The sequence below is a fragment of the Canis lupus genome, chromosome 21, assembly GCF_011100685.1.
Source record: "Canis lupus familiaris isolate Mischka breed German Shepherd chromosome 21, alternate assembly UU_Cfam_GSD_1.0, whole genome shotgun sequence".
Taxonomy (NCBI): Eukaryota; Metazoa; Chordata; class Mammalia; order Carnivora; family Canidae; genus Canis; species Canis lupus.
In genome coordinates, this window is record NC_049242.1 from 33,694,252 (window position 1) to 33,716,240 (window position 21,989).

The 21,989-nt window shown below is 35.9% G+C and overlaps 1 protein-coding gene across 2 annotated transcripts in view; it reads right to left on the reverse strand.

Annotated features, from left to right (window-relative positions):
• Window positions 1-21,989, reverse strand: part of SBF2 (SET binding factor 2) — a 454,973-nt gene that overhangs the window by 85,891 nt on the left and 347,093 nt on the right. The gene's annotated exons all lie outside the window — the stretch shown is intronic.

Genomic DNA, 21,989 nt, shown 5'->3' on the forward strand with positions numbered 1-21,989 from the left:
AAGTCAGATAACAAAATACAGAAGTAGTGAAGCTAGTTTTTTTTAAGCCCAAAGTTTGTTTGGTTCCAAAGCCCCTGATTTTTTTCTATACCAAATTGTCTTGCAAAAAGAACATCATAAAATAAGTACTAATTAGCACTGCTGTTTTTTTCTGCACTTTAGGATTTTCTTTCCAAAGTAATATTCTTCCTTGAAAATCTGATATGATTTTGATTAACATTGCATTTTGACTTTTACATATGATACATACTATCAAGTTTCAGTTAATGATTTAAACCATCTTTCCACAGCTCTTGCTTTCATTTCCACATATTAAAGCTATTTCAAAAAAATTTTAATCCATCATTTCTCAGCAAACAGAAGGTAACATTCTCAATAGACAATTTTCTTTGTCCATTTTATTTTTTGGAATTAAGTTTGTTTTCTGTGAGTAGAACTAAATATTGGACACTGAAGATTACCATTAAGGTTATATATATAGTTGGTTCATTTCTTAGGAATGCCTAACAGATGAATAAGATACCTGGTAAAAATGATATCCTCAATACATCCTAATTTCCTTTTTGGTCTAGAGCAGACTAAAACCTAGAACTGGAAATAGGCACCACACATTCCGTGAAACGTAGTACTTATGTAGTTGGAAGTCGGATGGCTGTGATTTTGCTTTTGAGAGTCTTTGTAATTCTGCATCCCAAGATAGGATTATGTACTGCTGCTGAGGTGACTGAATGTAACTCCTATCAGGTGGCTATAAGTTGGGCTTGACTATGAAACAAAAATCAAGAGTTCCCCAAGGGGAAGCTGCATTAGGATCACAGTTGATCTTCATAATGCCTGTATACTTGTTTAAAATACAGTTACGATCTACCAATGGGAAATAATGGGCAAAATGTGTGTGGTTTGTGCATACGTAAGCAGAAGCCACAATATGAATCACATATTCCTCCTATACTCTGCTTGTAGATACTTGGGGTGTAGGTTGCACTTCTGTTGTTGTTGCCCCGCAGCACTCTCAGGACTAACAATGATCTCAGTAGCAGTGCACAGACCTATTTTGAAAGGGATTTTAAAGGCATGAAATTCAAACAAGACAAAAGCATAATTTTCAGTTGCCTTTCCTGTAAGTACGGTCAAAGGCAGCACTATTTCTTACAAGTGCATAATAATAAATAGCAGCTCTTGAAATTTCAGAGTTCTGAAATTAATACAGATGAGTTCAGAAAACCACAGCTTTTTAATAAATTCTTATCAGTTTCTCAGATAAGGTACTTTTAGGATCATTGACACACCAAAAAAGCTATTATCAATTATAGATCTCTTATTACAACTTGACAGAGCTCCATAGGGATCTGAGAGTATAATGAAGCCTTGCCTTTCTTTTTCAGCACTTTTCTTCCTGATGTTGCATATTCCCTTTCCTTGGCACATATCAATTATCATCTTCCTATTTATTTTATTTATTTTTTAAAAAGATTTATTTATTTACTTATGATAGACATAGAGAGAGAGAGAGGCAGAGACACAGGAGGAGGGAGAAGCAGGTTCCATGCAGGAGACGTGGGACTCGATCCCAGGTCTCCAGGATCATGCCCTGGTCTGCAGGCAGTGCTAAACCGCTGCGCCACTGGGGCTGCCCATCTTCCTATTTATTGACAAACAAAATGAATAAGCAAAAACTCCCCTAAATCTTCCAAACAAAAGTGGACTGTATATGTTTCAAGGCAGAAAGATGTTATAAAATAGTGACAGTGGCTCAAAAGGTCAGAACTCACAACTTGTTTACCAGGTGAGAAACTGTAGCAGAGGGAAGTGACTATAGAATACTTTTTGGTGACAAGGCAGTCACACAATAGTTATTGCATCTGATATATGCATAAGAAATCATTAATTCCCAAAATACTTCAAATGTGATTATTTTTCCAAACATGAAATTCACCTCCTTTTTTTTGTGGCTTCCTGCTGTTTTGCCAGCCACAAGCAAGGCCCACTGTGTCTCTCACTGTTAGGATGGGCAGGGCTGCTCAATGATGGGTGGGTATGTTCTTAGGACCAGCAGAGGGCAGTAGCATCTTATTCTGCCTACATCACATCAGGGTTTTAGATAGGAATTAGAAAAATGGAGCATTGTAGTCTAGCTGGTCTTGAAAAGAGGTGGTAAGGTGAATAGTGCCTATCTTCACTGTATATTTGAGAGACTGGCTCTATGAAGAAAATGGATTTACCCAAGGTCATTCAGCAAGATGGATAGAGGAGAAAGGAATAGAAATAAGGTTTTCTATTATTCAACATCACTTCTGTAAGATACAAAAATTAAGATATTCCACAAAACAAAAACTATGTTATAATTATCTAGAGAAAGATGTGATAAGATTGTTTAGAGTTTCCAACTTGCTATGTCCTATGATAGTAATATTAGTTGTAAACAAAGAAAACAGGCATCTATCTATAAAACTATCTCCTGATTCTAATCTTTGGTTTGAAGAAAAAATTTTCTTTCGTTTGAAGAAAAAACTTTCCTAAAATGGTTTCTCAAATTGGCCTATATGCCAACTTTATGACCTTTTATTTTGCACAAAGATGAGACACAATGCTGTTGTCAAATGACATCTCTTCTTCTTTCCCTCCAATTTTGGCAATACTATTTAATTTACACTTCCTAATAATTCTTGATTCTTCTCTAAACAAACAAATGATATTTTGCCATACAATTTTATGAGATGTTAAAAAATATGTTGACTACCTTCCTTATCTAGAAAAAAAATAACCCAGATGGTACTAGATTAAGCAATGCCATTCATTTTCCACAAAGCGTTCAAAGGAAACCTCAGCAAGGGATAGGATATGGAGAATAAACTCACAAGGTTCACCAATCAAGAGGCCAGATTCAAATCCAAATAAATGGACACTTATCATCTCAGAGACGAGTTGGTCAAGGGAAAGGTTAAGATATCAGTATGAGGGGCCTGTCTAAGGTCTGGCTAGACATGTTTGTTCTCTAGGCCCAAGGCTCCAATTAGGGAGCTCAGATGGAAACCAGATTTCAGGAAAAAAAGCTAGCTAGTAGGACTGATTCCATAAATATGTAATGGTCTTAAAGAATAACACAGAATACAAAGATTCACTGTTTAAGTTGCTGGGTATTTCCTATCTAGCTCTGGATACTGGAATAAAAGTATACCTCTTTGCACAGTCTGGGGACAGTGCCAGCCAGTCATTTTATGATTCTACACTGGCCAGACCAATTCCAGATATTCAGTCACTTTAAGAATTTGAATTTTTTTTTGTTTCAAATTTTATTTAAGTTCCAGTTAGTTAACAGTGTCATATTAGTTTCAGAAGTAGAATTTAGTGATTTATCACTTACATATAACATCCAGTGCTCATCACAAATGCCCTTTTAATACCCAACACCCATTTAACCCAACCCCACCCCCACCCCCTTGCCTGCCTCCCTCCAGCAACCCTCTTTGTTTTCTGTAGTTAAGGGTCTATTTTATGGTTTGCCTTTCTTTTTTCCCCTCTAAATGCTTAGTCTGAGAGACAAACAAAAGGAAGATAGGAATAGGAAAAATGTGAATCAAAAACTAGTATTTATTAACTTTTTTTTAAAGATTTTATTTATTCATGAGAGACAGAGACAGAGAGAGAGAGAGAGAGAGAGGCAGAGACACACGCAGAGGGAGAAGCAGACTCTACTCAAGGAGCTCGTTGTGGGATTTGATCCCAGAACCCTGGAATCACGCCCTTAGCTGAAAGCAGAGGCTCAACCGCTGAGCCACCCAGGTGTCCCTGTATTTATCAAATCTTAAACAAACCTTAAATGTCTTTGCTTGGTGCATTTTTTTTTTAAACGGGACATTTTATATTGTAGATTTGGTTGAAGCCCATTCTGTACCTCTCTTGATCCCATTTCCCTCTGAATCCAGAGGTAACAATGATCCTGAATTAGGTATTTTTCACTCCCATTTATATGATTTTTATACTGTATATGATTCACAAATCATATACAGGGGTTATATTGTAGGTTTCATTTTATCCCTTACTGATGATGCTTCTCAAAGTATACAACTTATATTTCATTGACTTATATAACATTTAGTTAAACTATATAATTAATTGAAAAAAACACAACGAACTCTGTAAACATACAACTCAGAAGGAGCAGAAAGAGAATAGCCTATAAGCAAGGAGTATATTGGATATTGTGTGCACTAGTCAGTGGAATTTATAGAATGGTAAATAATCCAAGTAATTAAAAAAAGGTAACTGTTATAGTTTTTTCTGTTCTGCTACCTGACACTCCAAGATTGAACAATGAACGTAACCTCAAATTCCTAATGGTCTAAACTTCTCTCAGGTTACTTAGAAAATCCAGGCACACAATTCCTATACAAGAAGTATATTCACTCACCAGCATTGCCCAGTATTCATTTGATATGCCAATTTCAGTAGCTGGAATGACAGGGATGAAGTCCTTAAACCACTTATCCTTCTAATGATTCTCTGTATTAAGTTGTTTAGTAAATATTAAGAGATCAGATGACATTTCAATTTTTTTTCCTTTGTGGTCCAAAAACTAGTAGGTATCAAATCTATGCTTGTTGTCAAGTCCTCTGCCTGGTTTGGTAGTCTTTTTTTTTTTTTTTTTTTTAAGGTTTTATTTATTTTAGAAAGAGAAGTAGAGTTGAGTGAGTAGGGCGAGGGGCAAAAGAAGAGGGGAAGCAGACTTCTCGCTAAATGTGGAGTCCAATGTGACCAGCAGCACTATTTCACAACCTTGAGACAATGACCTGGGCCAAAACCAAGAGTCAGATGCCCAACTGACTGAGTCACCTGGGAGACCCTCTGGGTTTGGCTTTTTTTTTTTTTTTTAAGAATGCATTTTATTTTATTGCAGTACTTCTTGTAGGGACAAAATGTGGAAACAGAGTGTATTACCATCACTAGGGAAATAATTGACTAAATGGTGGTATAGTCACATCACAGAAGATAAAGCAACACAGACTATTGTATGGCTAAGAGTGAGTAAGCTCTCTATCAATTGACCTGGAAAGATTTCCACTATGTATTTTTACTAAGAAAGGAAATGCAAAGAATTTTATAACCTCTTTATTTTGTAAAATGGTGAGGAGGAAATCCCCATGTATAGAGTTTGTCTAATTTAAGGAATAGGTAGAAGGTGTGCAAGGGCACACAGAAGTTGTTAACTAGCTCAGAGCAAGGGGGATGGAGTTATTGGGGAGAAGGGGAGAGAGAGGAGGTAAGCAGGTGGGTTAGCCTTCATATATATAATATATATTTTTTATATATATATATTTTTTTCTTTATTTATTTATGATAGTCACACAGAGAGAGAGAGAGAGAGGCAGAGACACAGGCAGAGGGAGAAGCAGGCTCCATGCACCGGGAGCCCGACGTGGGATTCGATCCCGGGACTCCAGGATCGCGCCCTGGGCCAAAGGCAGGCGCCAAACCACTGCGCCACCCAGGGATCCCCAGCCTTCATATATTTTAAAGGGATTCAAACCATACAAATATATTCTCTAATCAAAATGGAATTAAATTAGCAATTAATAACAGAAAGTTATTTGGAAAATCTCCCAAATTTGGAAACTAACTCATGGATCAAATAAGAAATAAAAGGGGAAATTAGAAAGTACTTTGCATTAAATGAACATGAAAACATATTAGAATTTATGAGATGCCACTAACCCATTTCTTTTGGGAAGATTTATAGCACTAAATGCCTGTGTTAGCAAAGAAGAATGGTCTCAAATCAATAACCACAGCTTACACTTAGAAAAAATAGGAAAAAAAAAGCAAATTAAAGTCAAAGCAAACAAAAGAAGGGAATCAAGATCAAAGCAATCATCAATGAAACAGAAAAATAAAAAAAATCAATAAAACCAAAAGCAGATTCTTTGAGATTACTAAAATAAATCTTTAGCTAGACTGATTAGAAATAATAAGACAAAATTACAAATGTCACAAATGAGAGGTAACATCATCAAACATTCTACAGACATTTTATAAAAATCATAAAGAAATATGAACAACTTTATAGTCCATAATATTGACTATTTAGATGAAATAGACAAAGTCCTTAAAAGATACAAACTACAAACCTCACTCAGGAGGAAATATAACTTGAATATGCCCATAAGGATAAGAGAAATTGAAACTGTAGTAAAAAGACTTCTCAAAGAAAGCCCCAACATGAATGGCTCCACTAAAAACTCTCAAACATTTAAGAAATAACTTATACCGGGATCCCTGGGTGGCGCAGCGGTTTGGCGCCTACCTTTGGCCCGGGGCGCGATCCTGGAGACCTGGGATCGAATCCCACATTGGGCTCCCGGTGCATGGAGCCTGCTTCTCCCTCTGCCTGTGTCTCTGCCTCTCTCTCTCTCTCTGTGACTATCATAAATAAATAAATAAAAATTAAAAAAAAAGAAATAACATACCAATCTACCAAACTCTTCCAAATAATTAATGACAGAAGACCTCTCAACTCATTCTATAAGCGTGTTATCTCTGATTACAAAACTAGAAGACATTACAAAATTAGACCAATATGCTTCACGAATATAGATGCAAAAATTCTAAACACAATTTTAGCAAATCAAATGTAGCATATATATAAAAGGATAATACATTTTTACCAAGCAAATTGCAAATTCAAAATAAGGCAATGGCATAAAGAGTGAGGGTGGATGAGGTACTGACGAATCAATGGTTCCAATGCCCAGGGATTTTTGGTTTGGCAGATTCCAGAGATGAAATGACAAATACAAAGAGGCTATATATTTACCCCAAATAGCACATGTTCTAGAGTAACCTTTATTCATCCACTGATGAAAATGAATACTGTTCCTAGATAAAAATAATAGGTTAGCCACTCTAAAAACAGCTGATACTTCTTGGATTCCACTTTATCAGAGATTAAGGGGAAACTGCCTTTTAGGACTTAGGGAATGTTTTAGATGACCTGAAGTGATCACTATAAAACAATTTTTACAGTGCATCACAAAGGTCTAAAAGAGGTGGGAATTCATGATATAAAAAATTATTACATTGGACTTGGCAATGATTTATTTCTCAGATTATTAAAGGCATAATGATAAAAGAAAAATAAGGAAATTGTACTTCGCAAAATTTAAAAATTTTGTGCATCAAAAGATACTATCTGCAGAGTAAAAAGGCAACTCACAGAATGAGAGAAAATATCTGCACATCATACATAAGATAACCATACTCTGAAAAATATTACAAGTCATGTATCTGATTAATATTTAGAATATATAGAGAACTTCTAAAACTCAAAAATAACAACAAGAAAAACAGCCTGATTAAAAAATGGTTAAAGGACTTGAGTGGACATTTCTCCACAAAAGATAGATGGCCAATAAACACACGAAAAGATGCTCATATCACTAATGGTTAGAGAAATGCAAATCAAAACTATAGTAAAATACTACCTCACACCCATTAGGATTGGTACTATCAAAAAAGAAAAAAGCTAACTCAGAAAATAGGATGAAGGAGATTGGGAGATATAGGCTTCCAGTTATGAAATGAGTAAGTCATGGGGATAAAAGGTAGAGAACAAGGAATACAGTCATTGGTATTGCAATAGCATTGTCTCGTGACAGATGGTAACTACACTTGTGAGCATAGCATAATGTATAGACTTGCTGAATCACTATGCTGCACATCTGAAACTAATGTAACATTTTGTGTCGGCTATATTTCAATTAAAAAATAATATAAAAAATGAATAAATTAAAAAATCATACTGTATTCCTTAAACTTAGTGAAGTATGCTAATTATTTTTCAATAAACCTGGGTAAAAAAAAAACAGAAAAAAAAAAAAAACAAAAACAAGGGCTGGAGATGATATGAAGAGGGAAGACTTGTACACTGCTGTTAGGAATGTAAAATGGTGCAGCCGCTATGGAAAACAGTTGTGTGGTTCCTCAAAAAAAAAAAAAAAAAGTCAGAAAAAGAATTATCATATGATCTAGCACCTCCACTTCAAAAGAACATATGGTGGCAGTGGTTGACAGTGATGTGAATGTATTTAATATCACTGAACTGTACACTTAAAAACGGTCTAGGGGAGCCTGGGTGGCTTAGCTGGTTAAGCGTCTGACTCTGATTTCAGCTCAGGTCATGAAATCAAGTCCTGCGTCAGGCTCTGCACTCAGTGGGGCATCTACTTGAGATTCTCCCTTTCCCTTTCCTTTTGCCGCTCCCCCTGCTCACACGCTTGTACATTTTCTCTCTAAAGTGAATTAATAAAAATCTTTAAAAAAAATGGTCAAGAAGGTAAATTTTATGTTATGTATATTTAACAACAATAAAAAAGAAAAAACTAGCCCACAGTCATGAATAGCAGTTGTAGTCATTCGTCACAGTCTGGTAATTCAGAAGATACACTATGGAAGTAAATCTAAGAAGATTATACTATAACATATGCTCACTTCATTTCAGGGTAGCTCTGCCCCATGGCAGTGGGAAGATCCAATAAACAAAACACTCAACATAGTATCTGGCACTTAATATGTATTTAGTAAACAGCAGCAGTAGCCAGGGGCTAATGGAGATAGAGCAGGCAGTGGCATAGTTATACAGGTCATTGTATAACAGGTGAAAGCCTATGTGGGAAGTCATGGATATCTTAGAAAAATATGAGCACCTGCCTGGGTAGACAATAAACAGTTTTAGGGGTCTGCAGAGGTAGCAAGGCAGACCAGGCTCAGAAAGCTGCCTATGGCCATTCACCTCTAGATAATCTGCATATAATACGTCCCTTTTTTTTTTTTGTTATATCAGGATAAAAAGACAAAGATGTATCCCCTGGAAGTGTACATTTCATTACTTTTATGATTAAACTTTACAGTTAAACCTTCTGATTAAATTTGGATATTATCACTACTTGAGAGACTATTCTGATAATGAACTGAACCTAGAGGAAAAACACAATTAGCAAGCTCTAATTTTTAATTTGAATTTCATTACCAATAATGTAAGAAAAATGAACTTCCTTATACTATATTCTGTTTTGTATTAGATGAAAGCAGAAACCAGTGCTATTGAATTACAATTTTGTAGTACATCTTTTCCTTTCATAGTTTCCATCTATTCAACTTTTCCAAAGACAAAAAACAAAACAAAACATAAAAAACCCCAAAATATTCTTTTGTTAGAACTAAAGCTAAGTAAGTTTTGAAAGCATTTCCTATGAACAAAAGAATCAACATCTTAGGGACTATATTTCTGAATTTCACTAAAGTTTTGACTCAAAAATTTAAGGCCGTTGTCAATGACCAAATAAAGACTCAAATTGTAGGTTACATTCATGGTACAGTGAACCGTGGGTGAAGTAACTGCAACTGTTACTTCAGTGCCTACATTTTCTAAGGGTTTTATTTTGAAACTGTGGTCTTCAAAGAATGAGTGACGGATAGCCAGTGTGATTCACTAAGGTGGTGCCTACGCAAAGTGGAGGCCACAGAGCAGTAAATACTGGGGTTGGACCTTGAACAGTTTCTGACTGATAGAATATTCTGAGATGAGTCACCCAAGCTGTAGCTTAAGTTCATTATGAAGATAACACCTTCTTGACGTGGATGTGTATCTGAAAAAGGCAGACACTAACCTATTTTTGAGAAGTAAAACTTAGTATTATATGCTGACTATATATAGTAGGGAAAGAAAATGTATTTCTTAAAAAGAAATATGCCCCTGTTTTTGAGGAAAACAATTCTTCTTCAACTTTAGTTCTACTGCTTCTTTTTCAAGTTGGAAAGATTCATTACAACTAAGTCTCTAAATAAGGAACAAGCTGTTAACCCAGTAGCCATTTTGCAGGAAGAAGAATTATCTACTGAATCATATAGATTGGGTCAAAGTTATCAAAGTGTTTGCACAGGTAAGCCCACAACTATATCTAGAATTCTAGAAAATAAGTAAATAGTAGTAATTATTTTGCTAAAAATAACCAAGACAGGTCCAGGGTTAAGAATAAATAGTTGTAAAGTATATTAGACTGTTCTAGGACTGAAGATGGTCTTCAAGCTCCAGGGGATCATTTCCCACCTCTAAGGCTTTTAGGAACACCACAACATTCACCTCCTCACCTCTATTCCCAAGCTCTATGTCCATTTATTGTCTAGAATTTTACTGTTCTTGTTTCATTCTTATAGCTTAAGGCCTAGTTCCTAGTAAAAAGAAAATATCCCTTCGAGTCTATGGATTCCTTACCCAGGTGCCTACAACTGACTATGAAAGAAGGCTTTGAGATTAAGTTTCCTTAACAGGACAAAAGAAACTGTCATTAAAGAATCAGGAATCTACAGCAGGAGAAAATAAAAGAGCCAATGAAGTTGGAAAAGGGCATGGAACAAGGTTGGGGAAATCACATATTTTCCCCAGTGTGCCTGGTCACCTCACCCTAAGGGGTCTGGTCTGGGTCACTGGAATATGCAGAAAAAGGTTCCCAATTTATGTAGAGGTGGGAGGAATACAAGTCAATGTTGATAAGTGGCAGTAGATTTTTCTGCCTATCATCAAACATTTGTATGAGTGTGCACATCTACTGCTGTGAGAGCACAAATGTGGAAGTATATGGGCACACACAAACACATACACATAATACTTGTGAACTTTAAATCACTTACTTGTTTTGAAGTATAGACTCATTAAATTAAATGAAACCCCAGAGATAATTTTTTCATTGACATATGGGATGCTGAGACACACAGAAGTAGAGGGGCATAACCAAGGTCACACAGCTAGTTATAGAAGTGCTAAAACCAGAAAATGGTGTTTTATAAGGTATAAAATAATTTGGCCACATCTTTCCAATCCTCTTGACTTCCTAAGTACTATCCACTCATGTAGATATCATCCTGCAGGTGAAAGAACTGATTCCCTCTGTGCTAAATATACCCCTTCCTTCTTCCCTTCCCTCCTTCCTTCTTTCTTAAAGAAATTATTTGAGAGAGAGAATGACAGAGATAGTGAGAGAGAGTATGAATGGGAAGGAGAGGGAGAAGTAGGCTCCCCGGTAAGCAGGGAGCCCAACATGGGGCTTGATCCCAGGACCCCAGGATTAGGACCTGAGCTGAAGGCTGACGCTCAACTGACTTGAGCCACCCAGGCACTTCTACTCTGCTTTCTGGTTAAGCTATTTCTTCCACTTGGAATCTCTCCTTCCAACTTCTACTGGTTAAAATCCTACTCAATCACCAGGATTCTGTTCAAATGCTACCTTTTCCAAAATGCCTTCCTGGTTGCTTCCGCTCTGTTTCCAATTTGTTATAAATTGACTGATTATGTCCCCCTAAAATTCATATGTTGAAACCCTAGCCCCCACTATTGTGTATTTGAAAGAAGTAATTAAGATTAAATGCGGGGTCCTGAGAGTGGGGTCCTGATCTGATAGGATTAGTGTCCTTCTAAGAAGAGATACCAGAGAGTGCTCTCTCTCAACCCCTTTCCCTTCCTCCTTCCCTTTCTACTGCATATGCACTGAGGAAAGGTCATGTAAAGACAGCAAGGAGGCAGCTCCAAGTCAGACAGAGTCCTTAACAAGAAATTGAATTGGCCAGAACCTTGATCTTGGATATCTAGCATCCAGAAGCATGAGAAAATAAATGTTTATTCTTTAAGGCATGATCTATGCTATTTTGTTATGGCAGCCCAAGCAGATCAAGACACTGTCTTATGCAGAACTTTGTTTATACTTCTCTAATAATTATTTTATTCTGTTTTTACTTTTAGGACATTTTTACTCAAGCATGTGCTGAAATTACATGTTAGAATCTCTCAGAATTAAAAAAAAAAAAAAAAAAAAAAAGAATCTCTCAGAATTATCCAAGATGGAAGAGCTTTTGACAGATTTTAGTGGCCATTATGCTCTATTTAGTAGCAATAAGGAGAATTAGTATTTTTATTGCAGAAAATAATCAAGATATAGAGGGCTTTTCAAAATAATTTTCTACTGTTTTCTAAGAAGATGTATCATATGAAATCAGTTCCTACATTGTTCTGTTTTTGCATGCTCATTAAGAGATCATAAATATTAAAAGACCAACAATTTATATACTAGGTTCTATATACTAGGTTTTATAAATAAAGTATTGAACTATTAATCAATTAAACATAAATAATTTTAAAATTTTGTGTACATATAGTCTCTCCCCTAATGGCCTTTGAGGGAGAAACCATTTCTGGCACATATTGGCATCAACTCAAATGTCCAGTTAAAGTACCTTAAATATGAACATTAGAGATACATAGAATGCTTGTTGAACTCTAAAGAAGTTAATTATATATTTTCCAGGGGTTTGCTTCTAACATTACAATTTTTATTCTAATTTTATTGGTTGGAAATGTCACCCAAGAGCATAATAAAACTATCTAATTTCTCACAGCCATTCCAGATGGTTCTCTGACTTTTTCCTGGTAATCCCCTGCCATCAACACAAAAGCAGTCCAATGACTGAGGGTTCCGGCACTGCTTTCATTTCCCAATACTTAAATCTCCTGCTGAACATGGTCTCTCTTTATCTTTATGTCTCTCACATTATGTAAAAATCTATCAGTGACAAACAGGAACGACTGCAAAGCTGAAGAAATTAAAAACAGACCTCATAAGTTAGGTACAACATGTTTCTCTTTGTACATAAAGGGAATTTGCTGAGTCACTGAGTCAAGTATTTATAGCACCACATAATTTATTTTCTGCTGTAATAACTTCTGTAATTCAGCAGCTCCTCCACAAGTCTCTGTTAAATCTATGATTTCTCAAAAATGCTAACAATGCTGACTAATAAGAAGGAAACAATGCTACCTAAGCAAAATTAAGCTAAAGGAGCAATCTATTTATAAATTGCTCTTTAGGGACAAGTTATTAATAAAATCTTGGCTTTTGCTACCCATAAAAAGAGTCATGAGCTGTGCATTTTCCATTCTTTTCTCTATTATGTTATCAGGCTGTACTTAACCAGAAGTTTTCTAATTCTTGCCCTTAGGTCTTTTCCCTACTATACTACACAATAAGAATTCATAGCCAGAGAAGCTAAAAGCTATAGGTTGTAAAAGCTAGCATCTTACCAGCTGCAGATACAGGGTTTTTGTTTTGTTTTATTTTTTGTTTTAGCTGTCTAGAGTTTTTTTTTTTTTTTTTTTTAATTAAGCCAACATTTACAAATGAGATTTTATTTAAAGGCTAAATTTTCAGCTTCTCTTGAAAAACTGAAAAATGTGGTAACAATGTTTCTGCATTCCTATAGGGTGACAACTGATGGAGCTGAGTGGTAGCTGCCCTCATTAGATATGTTCTTCCTTTGACCTGCTTAACTCATTTGCATCATTCATTGGCCTCTTTGGTTTATAATCCCTGCTAAAAGCAAACCATGCTATAGATAACTTTCCATGTAGATTTCTAGTAACTGTAATCAACATTTGTCTGTCATAGTAGCCTGCTACGTGGCCTCTGTTCCTCCAACCTCTAAATCCTCTTGAACATCTTCCACTCTGTTGTAAGATTCTGAAACAAGGGATCCCTGGTGGCTCAGCGGTTTAGCACCTGCCTTTGGCCCAGGGCGTGATCCTGGAGTCCCAGGATTGAGTCCCGGGATCAAGTCCCATGTTGGGCTCCCAGCATGGAGCCTGTTTCTCCCTCTGCCTGTGTCTCTGCCTTTCTCTCTCTCTCTCTCTCTCTCTCTCTATGTCTATCATGAATAAATAAATACAATCTTAAAAAAAAAAGATTCTGAAACACAATTTTGTCATTGCCTTGTTCAAGAGTATGATATTAGATTCTTCTTGGTGACTAGAGAATAATATTAGTCTAAACTCCTTAATATGACATCCTGACACTGCTATAGAAAAGTAAAGATGGATGGAAATTAAAATGGATACACTAATCCTTTAGCAAGGCTTGACTTTAAACTGAACAAAACTTTCTCTTCCTCATTCTTGAAGCCTCCCAATCCTCTTCACTTGTTTTTCTATAGAATTTTTTGTTCTAGGAACTCATATTGATATTGACATCTCACTGATTTCAACACATACTTAGTTACGAGATTTGAGAGAGATTTGGATGGTCGAAGCCAATGCTACTCATGTGACCACCATGAATACATAATAAATGCAGGTAGCAGCATGTACCAGATTCCTATGGAAAACACTCAGATTCTGTATTTTCCTCTAATATCCGCTTTTTAAAGATTTTATTTATTTATTCATGAAAGACACACAGAGAAAGGCAGAGACATAGGCAGAGAGAGATGCAGGCTCCTCGCAGGGAGCCCAACAAGGAACTCAATCCTGGGTCCCAGGATCATGCCCTGAGCCAAAGGCAGACACTCAACCCCTGAGCCACCCAGGTGTCCCCCCTCAGTCTTTTATACTGGGCAGTTTTGAAGGCAGCCTGCTAAAACCTCCTTTGCCTGACAAAATAATAAAATTACTGTTTCTCTTTATCCCAAAACTCTCTTTGTGTTATATTTTGGCTCCAGAGAAGAAAGTTTGGTTTTTGACAATTCTAGGCATTCTGTGATTTGATTCCAAATTATTTTACTCGTCACATTTTCTACATCTAATGACTAAGTAGAGTGACACTATCCTAAAAGAAAGTGTCAAGTAGCCTAATATAAAGTTCTGCCCTTTCCAACATTTTTATCAATAACTGAGATAATAAGAAGTATGATTTTCAAATTTAAGTAGGAGAAAGAACAGGAAATATTTGTAATTATTTATATCAATCCTATAGGATGCATACCTTAATCCTGTTTACTGACTTTGAACAAATGCTCATCATGGAAAACAAAAATATCTGGAGTCTGTGGTATTTTAAGATTACATACATGTCAACCATAAATGTAAAGATACTAAACTTCTTTGCCTTTTATAGCACCAGAAAGCATTCCTAAAGCATTTTTGGATTAGAAGCTCATTTTTTTCAAGACCCAAAAGAAACACGTGATGACATATAAAATAATTAAGCAATGATTAAAAAAAATAAGATTTGCATTTGGAAAGAGGGCTCTCTGCACAGCATAGGTACCTAAGGATAAATTATACTCTAACTATGAACATTTTTCAGAGCACCAAAGATGTGGTTAGCACTATGCTGGGGGCCATGATGGTATTCTAAAATGTACTGTCATGTACAAGGTTTAGAACATTGGGATGAAGCCATTGGGATAGTATATAGTTACATTAGGAAGAACAAATAACTGACATTTGTGACACAACATCCCACTAACAGAATTGTGCTGTAAAAACGTCAAGTTTATTAATTCCAAAAAAGGTGATATAGTCCAGATAATTTTTTTTAATTCAATTCTTTGAAAGGATTCAAATTCCATTCCTGTTGGACCAATCTCTCATGATAACATTTTGGTATGAGGCACACCCAGATGTCAGCTCAATGCACTTCTCAAAGTCATGTCAGCTTCAGTTAACTTTCTTGGATGGAGAAGATAACAGATTTTAGTGTTGGCCAAGTATAGTCTCTGCAATCCCCTCCACCTCCAATTAAATAAATGAATTTATTTGGTAAGAAAAACAGTAAAGCAAAATGTGTTGTTTTTCCACAGCTTTCCTTGTAATACCATAGATCTTTATAACATAATGAGTCAAGCCATCAAACATGCAATTGGGAAATCAATTATTTAGTAAATAGATAAAAATTCTGGTCTAATACAAATGCCTTTTTAACTTAAGACATAGCAAAAATGTAAACGGCAGCCAGAGAGCCTTTCTAGGCTTGCATTGCAGGGCCTGCTTAAAAAGAAAACAAATCTCTTTATTATTTGTTAAACTCTGAAAATTATGAATTAGTACTTTCATTGTTATTCTATAGAAAATCTGCTATCAATTTCACCAGTATTAGGATGAAGCCAGTAAAATTTTGACTTAACCACAAGAAATACCAAGAATTATTAATGGTGATATATTTTCTTGAATCACAGAAAGTATACAACTGTTTACTTCAGCAGATATTTGTAATAATGAAGTGAAGTAATTTAGCATGATGAGACCACAGATTAACACTTCAATATATGATATTCTACTTTTGTGAATCTTCCAAAAACAGTTCTTAAAAATATTTTCTCTTGGGGCTCTGAGTGGTGCAGCTGGTCAAGCATCTGACTTTTGGTTTTGACTCATCTAGTAATCTCAGGGTCATTAAGATTGAGTCCTGTGTTCACACTCAGTGTAGAGTCTGTTTAAGATTCTCTCTTCTCCCTCTGCCCCTCTTGCTCCTGCTCTTTCTCCCAAATAAATAAATCTTAAAAAAAAATCTTCTCTTACACTAATCAAGATTTCTTTTAAGCCATATTCCACTACAAAGTTAAGAAAATATTGTGTAATTAATGTTGTTCCCCTGACCCAAGCACCTATAACCGCCCCTTCATTGATGATATCTGGATGTCAGAACTTGGCATCAAAGATCTACATAATAATAATATCAATATTAGCTAAGTGTTACATAGCACTTGTTATGTATCAGTATCTCTGTTATCTATTGCTCTGAAAAATAACAGCCCAAAAGTTAGTGGCTTAAAAAGAACGATTTCATTATCTCTTACTACTTAATAGGTTGACTGATGGTGAAGGGGAATGGGTCCTGGACTCAGACTACCTATGTTTAAATAACTTTGGGTAAGTTACTTAGTTTTTCTGTGTCTTATTTTCCTCATCTGTTAAATAAAGAAAAAAGTAGGGTTTTTAATCTCATACTTCTCAAGGTTATGACTGTGAGGATTAAACAGCATGGTACATGTAAGGTGGTTCATACAGTGTCTCTGGTACTTAGGAAATGTACAATCAATGCTAAGTATATTATTATTATTATTATTGCATTTTATAAGTTCTTTTTTCCAAATAAATTATAATAAATCACAAGTTCCTCAAAGATAGAGTCTATATCTTCTATGTTAAGGTTCCTCATTTAGCTTACCAAAGGGTTGTGAACATAAAGAGCTGAATACATACTTTTTAACAGAAATCAATAGGTACAATGAATTAAGACAGGTATCTTATTTTTCATTAACCTTTCAGAATTTTAAACTTCTAGATCTGAAAAAAGGCAGGGAGTTATTTTTTAGGTCCTAAAAGCACCATTCTCTCTCTCTATCAACTCTGGAGAGTACTATCTTTAAAACAATGTCTACTGGTAAAGTATGTTATTAAGCTATATGAGACAGCACCAGCATTTTCACAAATGGTAACAGATTCTCTGGGTTTTAGGACCTTTAAAGACTTCTGAGTCTAAATATGAACCTTTTTTTTTAAAAGATTTTATTTATTTATCCATGAGAGATACAGAGAGAGAGGCAGAGATACAGGCAGGGGAAGAAGCAGGCTCCCTGTGGGGAACCTGATGTGGGACTCAATCCCAGGACCCTGGGATCACGCCCCTAGTCAAAGGCAGATGCTCAACCACTGAACCACCCAGTGCCCTTTTATGTGCAACTAAAATGTGCAACTTTTAAGGCACTGATGTCCAGACCTTACCCCCAAAGATTTGGTTTCAACTGGCTTTGATGGAAGTTTTGTATTTGCTGTCTTTAAAATCACTCAGGTGACTAATGTGCAACAAGGTTGAGAGTCATGGATCCAGGCCAAAGGATTACAGCTCATATAGTACAAAGAGCTGATCTGGAATTAGAGGACTTGGGCTCTTGTACTGAACACTGGATAATCAACTCAATTCAACAAATTTTTTGGTGACACTCTCTGGACCACTTAAAGATGGGAGTGGGGTTCAGACTTTTTTTTTGAAAGTGGAGTTTAAGTTTCAAATGAAATCTTATTTGTAAGTTCACTGTGTATAAAGATATGTTAGGTTAGGGTTAGGAATCTCTGCTATATTGCTTCCCACTGCTCTTCTATGTAGGAAGCTGACTCTCTAACCCTGCATTTTCCTCTTATAGTTTTGGTAGCACACTTGCTCCTTACATCAACGTTGCAGATTTTACTCTTCTTGGGGCACAAATGAAATGAGGACAAAAAACTGTTACAGAGCTGTGGATGGAAAAACTACTTGTGCTCACAAGAATATTGCCCCAGGAGGGTCCCTATCTGTTCAAGCCCTGTTGGAGGCACCATACTATGTATCTAGCTTCTGACTTCTCACTTAAGATGGTCACCAGTATCTTCTGAGCTAAATTAAGAATTATTCACTTTTCTATAATTGTTCCCTGTAATGTTAAAAGAAAACCTAAAGGGTACCTGGGTGGCTCAGTGGTTGAATGTCTGCCTTTGGCTCAGGTCGTAATCCCAGGGTCTTGGGATCAAGTGCTGCATCGGGCTCACCACAGGGAGCCTGCTTCTCTCACTGCCTATGTCTTTGCCTCTCATGAATAAATAAAATCTTAAAAAAAAAAAAAGGAAACCTAAAAAAATAAGTTATGTATTCAATCATATAAACTCATTCCCAAGATTTCATGGAAACACCCCGAGGAAGTAAATATAAAAACCAAAGCTTTTTGGGACCTAGATATTCAAATAGTATAAATTTACCCATTACTACACATCATGTCAACTCTCCCAAGTGGCTTGTGTACTTTTAATTGCATTATCTTGAAAATTTGAAATATTCTCTAAATAATTTAAATCTATAATCTAACAGTTTCTTCCAACCCTCATGCTGCCCATGAATAAAATTCTGTCTAGTCTATGGCTGTATAATTCACAATCATCTCCCCTACCACAGCTCTCCTGCCTCCCCGCCAAAGTTTTACAATAGGTGGGACAGTGGGTAGAAATAGCAGAGATCTCACTGTTTCTAAGCAAAACCAGAGTGGACATTAAAGTTGGTTGGTTCCTTTCTCAATTTGGGGGACATAAATATTTTATACTAGATTCTATACATGATTATAGCAAAGTAAGAAGAAATACACTTTTGAGAGAAGTTCATTTTCTCTAGAAGATGGAAATATTCAAACAAATTTTCATGTTTTGATTAAGTTATTCTGCTGTAAAACTTTATTTTTAAATCAAAGGAATGATTTGACTGCCCTGGAATCCTTAATAGGATCCAGGATACTAGATATACTAAGTCTGAGGCAGAATCAGAAACACAGAAGACCCACCTCTGCAGCCTTGCCCCCATCTTCCTGTGTGACTTTTCAGCATATGGGATGCTGCCTCCTTTCAGTGCATTCTTTTTAGAGAAAATATACTTGGAGGGGACAACAGAATATATCAAATTCTATGCCACTGTGGAATAAATTAGAGCCTAGCTTCCACTCATATTTCCTTTCTCATTGTTTTCTCTCAAAATAAATGATTAGTTGATTTTAATGGCACTATACAATCTACTAAAAGACTGCTCAAGTTAGCAACTTTCTTTTAATTTCTATTCCAAAGTAGGAATTTAGCAACTTCTTTTGATCTCCTACATGTGAGCATCTTATGCTGTCTTATTCTTTGGCTTTTCCTCCTTATCTCATTCCACAGGTTTTTTCCACAAGTTTCTGACCTCTATCATTTTTTCTTCTCTTTCCTCCCAACTGGGCTTGGTGGTCTTCTCTCTTTACAAGACTCTCAAATTCATATTTTTCACCAGAACTATCTTTCAAGTTAAAATTCTGCAATTCTCATTATTTTCTACACAGCTCCACATATAAGTTCTGTAGCAGAGGCTACAGACTGGCAGCTTGTACTTCTTTTGTTCTGAATCTTGTTATTAATAATTAGGAAAATTGTAAAAGTGGATGTCTTCTTTGAAAACTGTGACCACGTTTTTGCCTGACAAGAAATGACTGGAACTAAATAAATGTTCCTTTAACATGAAACAAGAATTCTCCAGTTCTATACGATTTCCTCTTCAATCATTTACAACATTTGTCTGGTTTCTTTAAGCATTTGAGTTTGTCATCTTGTAAAAGAGGATAGGAAGAATAGATAGCAGGCTTGAATAGAACTTTTAAATTCCTTCTACCCCAAAGTGACGAATGTTTAGTGACAGATTGCTTCTAAACATATATTTGACATGATACCACTGGGGAGTTAGTCAGATATCTTGTTTGTTTTCAGTTAGAGTAACCAGCATATGACCTTTTAAGTAGGAAGTATATAGGCTAAGTAGAGTAGGGTGTTTGTGAATGAGGGGAGGAGATTTGTTGTTATGTAGCTTTTGGAGGGTTATCCCAAAGTTCTCCTGATCCAAAAGCAATACACAAACCATGTTCTCCATTCTTCAACTCCACCCTTCCCCACATTATTGATCTGTTTTTGCCATCAAAACTTAGCACAGAGCCAATAACAATTAATGACACAGTTGGTTTGAGTATTGAATCTTGTACTAAACATCCAGTGTGTCCACCTATAGGACTTTTGATTGGCTTTTACCACATTCATAAGACCTCCTGGAAGAACTGAGTTAACTCGACAAGAAAATGGGGGGTGGTTAATGACAGCAGCAGTCATTTGCATTTATTGAAGGCTTATCACGTGCTGGGCAGGAAGCACTTTACATGTTATATTGCATCTAATTCTCATAATAACCCTACAAGGTAGGTACCATTATCATCTTTATTTGTAGTTAATGACACTTTAGCACAGAGAAGTAAAATAACACATCCAAGGCCACAGAGCCATTAAGGCCTTGTCAGTGTGACTCTGATATCCAATTACTAGATGGCAAATTTTGTGAAAGTGGAAGGAAGTTGTATTTTGGAAGCTGTATACTGTGTAGCGGTTAAATGGATGGGTTCTGGAGTTAGACAAAATGGAGTATGAAGTCTAGTTTTAGTTTTCAAAAAACAACTTTGGGCTTTATTGGTCTTCTTTATTGTATTTTTCTTTTTACATTTCATTAATTTCCTTCAATCATTATTAAGGACCAATTATGTACCAGATACAATCCAGGTGATGAGGATGTATCAGTGAAGAAATGAAACTTCCTTCTTTCCTGGAGCCTACATTCATGTGGCAAGACACAGAAAATAAATATAGTAAGTATATGTGATGCACACACACACATAAGAACAGAGAATGGAGAATAACAGTGTTGGAGAGGGATGGGTAGAATTTTAAATAAGGTTATCAGGATAGACCTCACTGAGAAACTGACATTTAGGCAAAGACATGAGGAAACTAAGGGACAAAATTATGAAGTTAAATTTGGAAAGGTGCTTCTGAGTAGGATGAGAAGTCACTGTAGGGTTTTGAGCAGAATGACATGATTTGACTTATGCTTTAAAAGGGTAACTATGAAAAAAATAAATAAAATAAATAAAAGGGTAACTATGGCAGCCATGCTGATGATGGAATGTAAGGGGCAAAGGTGAAAGCAAGGGAAACCAGTAAGAGGATAATAATTCAGTTGAGAGCTATTACCATGGATTAGAAATTGTTTCCTTAAATTATAAATATTTACAAATTTCAGTCTCCCCACCCAATACTGAAGGCTCTAGGTTCCAAGTATTACTAGATGTCTTCAGGTTAGCTGCAGCTTAAGCTGCAGTGGAAGCAGATCACCTCAGATTTCTGCCTCCTTTTCATCTTTCATTCTTGAAGATTTCTCTTACTTTCTTGTGCTTAGTTATGTACTTAATAACATACCTGTATTTTATATTACATTTTTGGTGGGCTTTTTGCTGCTGGTGGTGGTGTTGTAGGTGTAGGGGTGTTTCAGAATATTTAGTGTGCTATATTGCTAGACTAGAAGTCCCTAGGTTCAAATTTCACCATTTCCTATTTGCTTGTTGAATGACCATGACAAGGTCTTTACATTTATCTAGACCCAGTTTCCTCAAAGATGAAATGGAGACAATAATACTTAGTCCATGGGATTGTTGTAAAGATTATGATCTAATTAATGCACATGAAGTACTTAGCCACAGTGCATGACACATAAGGAAATGCTTAATACACCTTAACTATCCTATCATCATTATCATCATCACCATCCTTGCAGCATCTTATATATAATACAATTATATACTCAATAAACAAT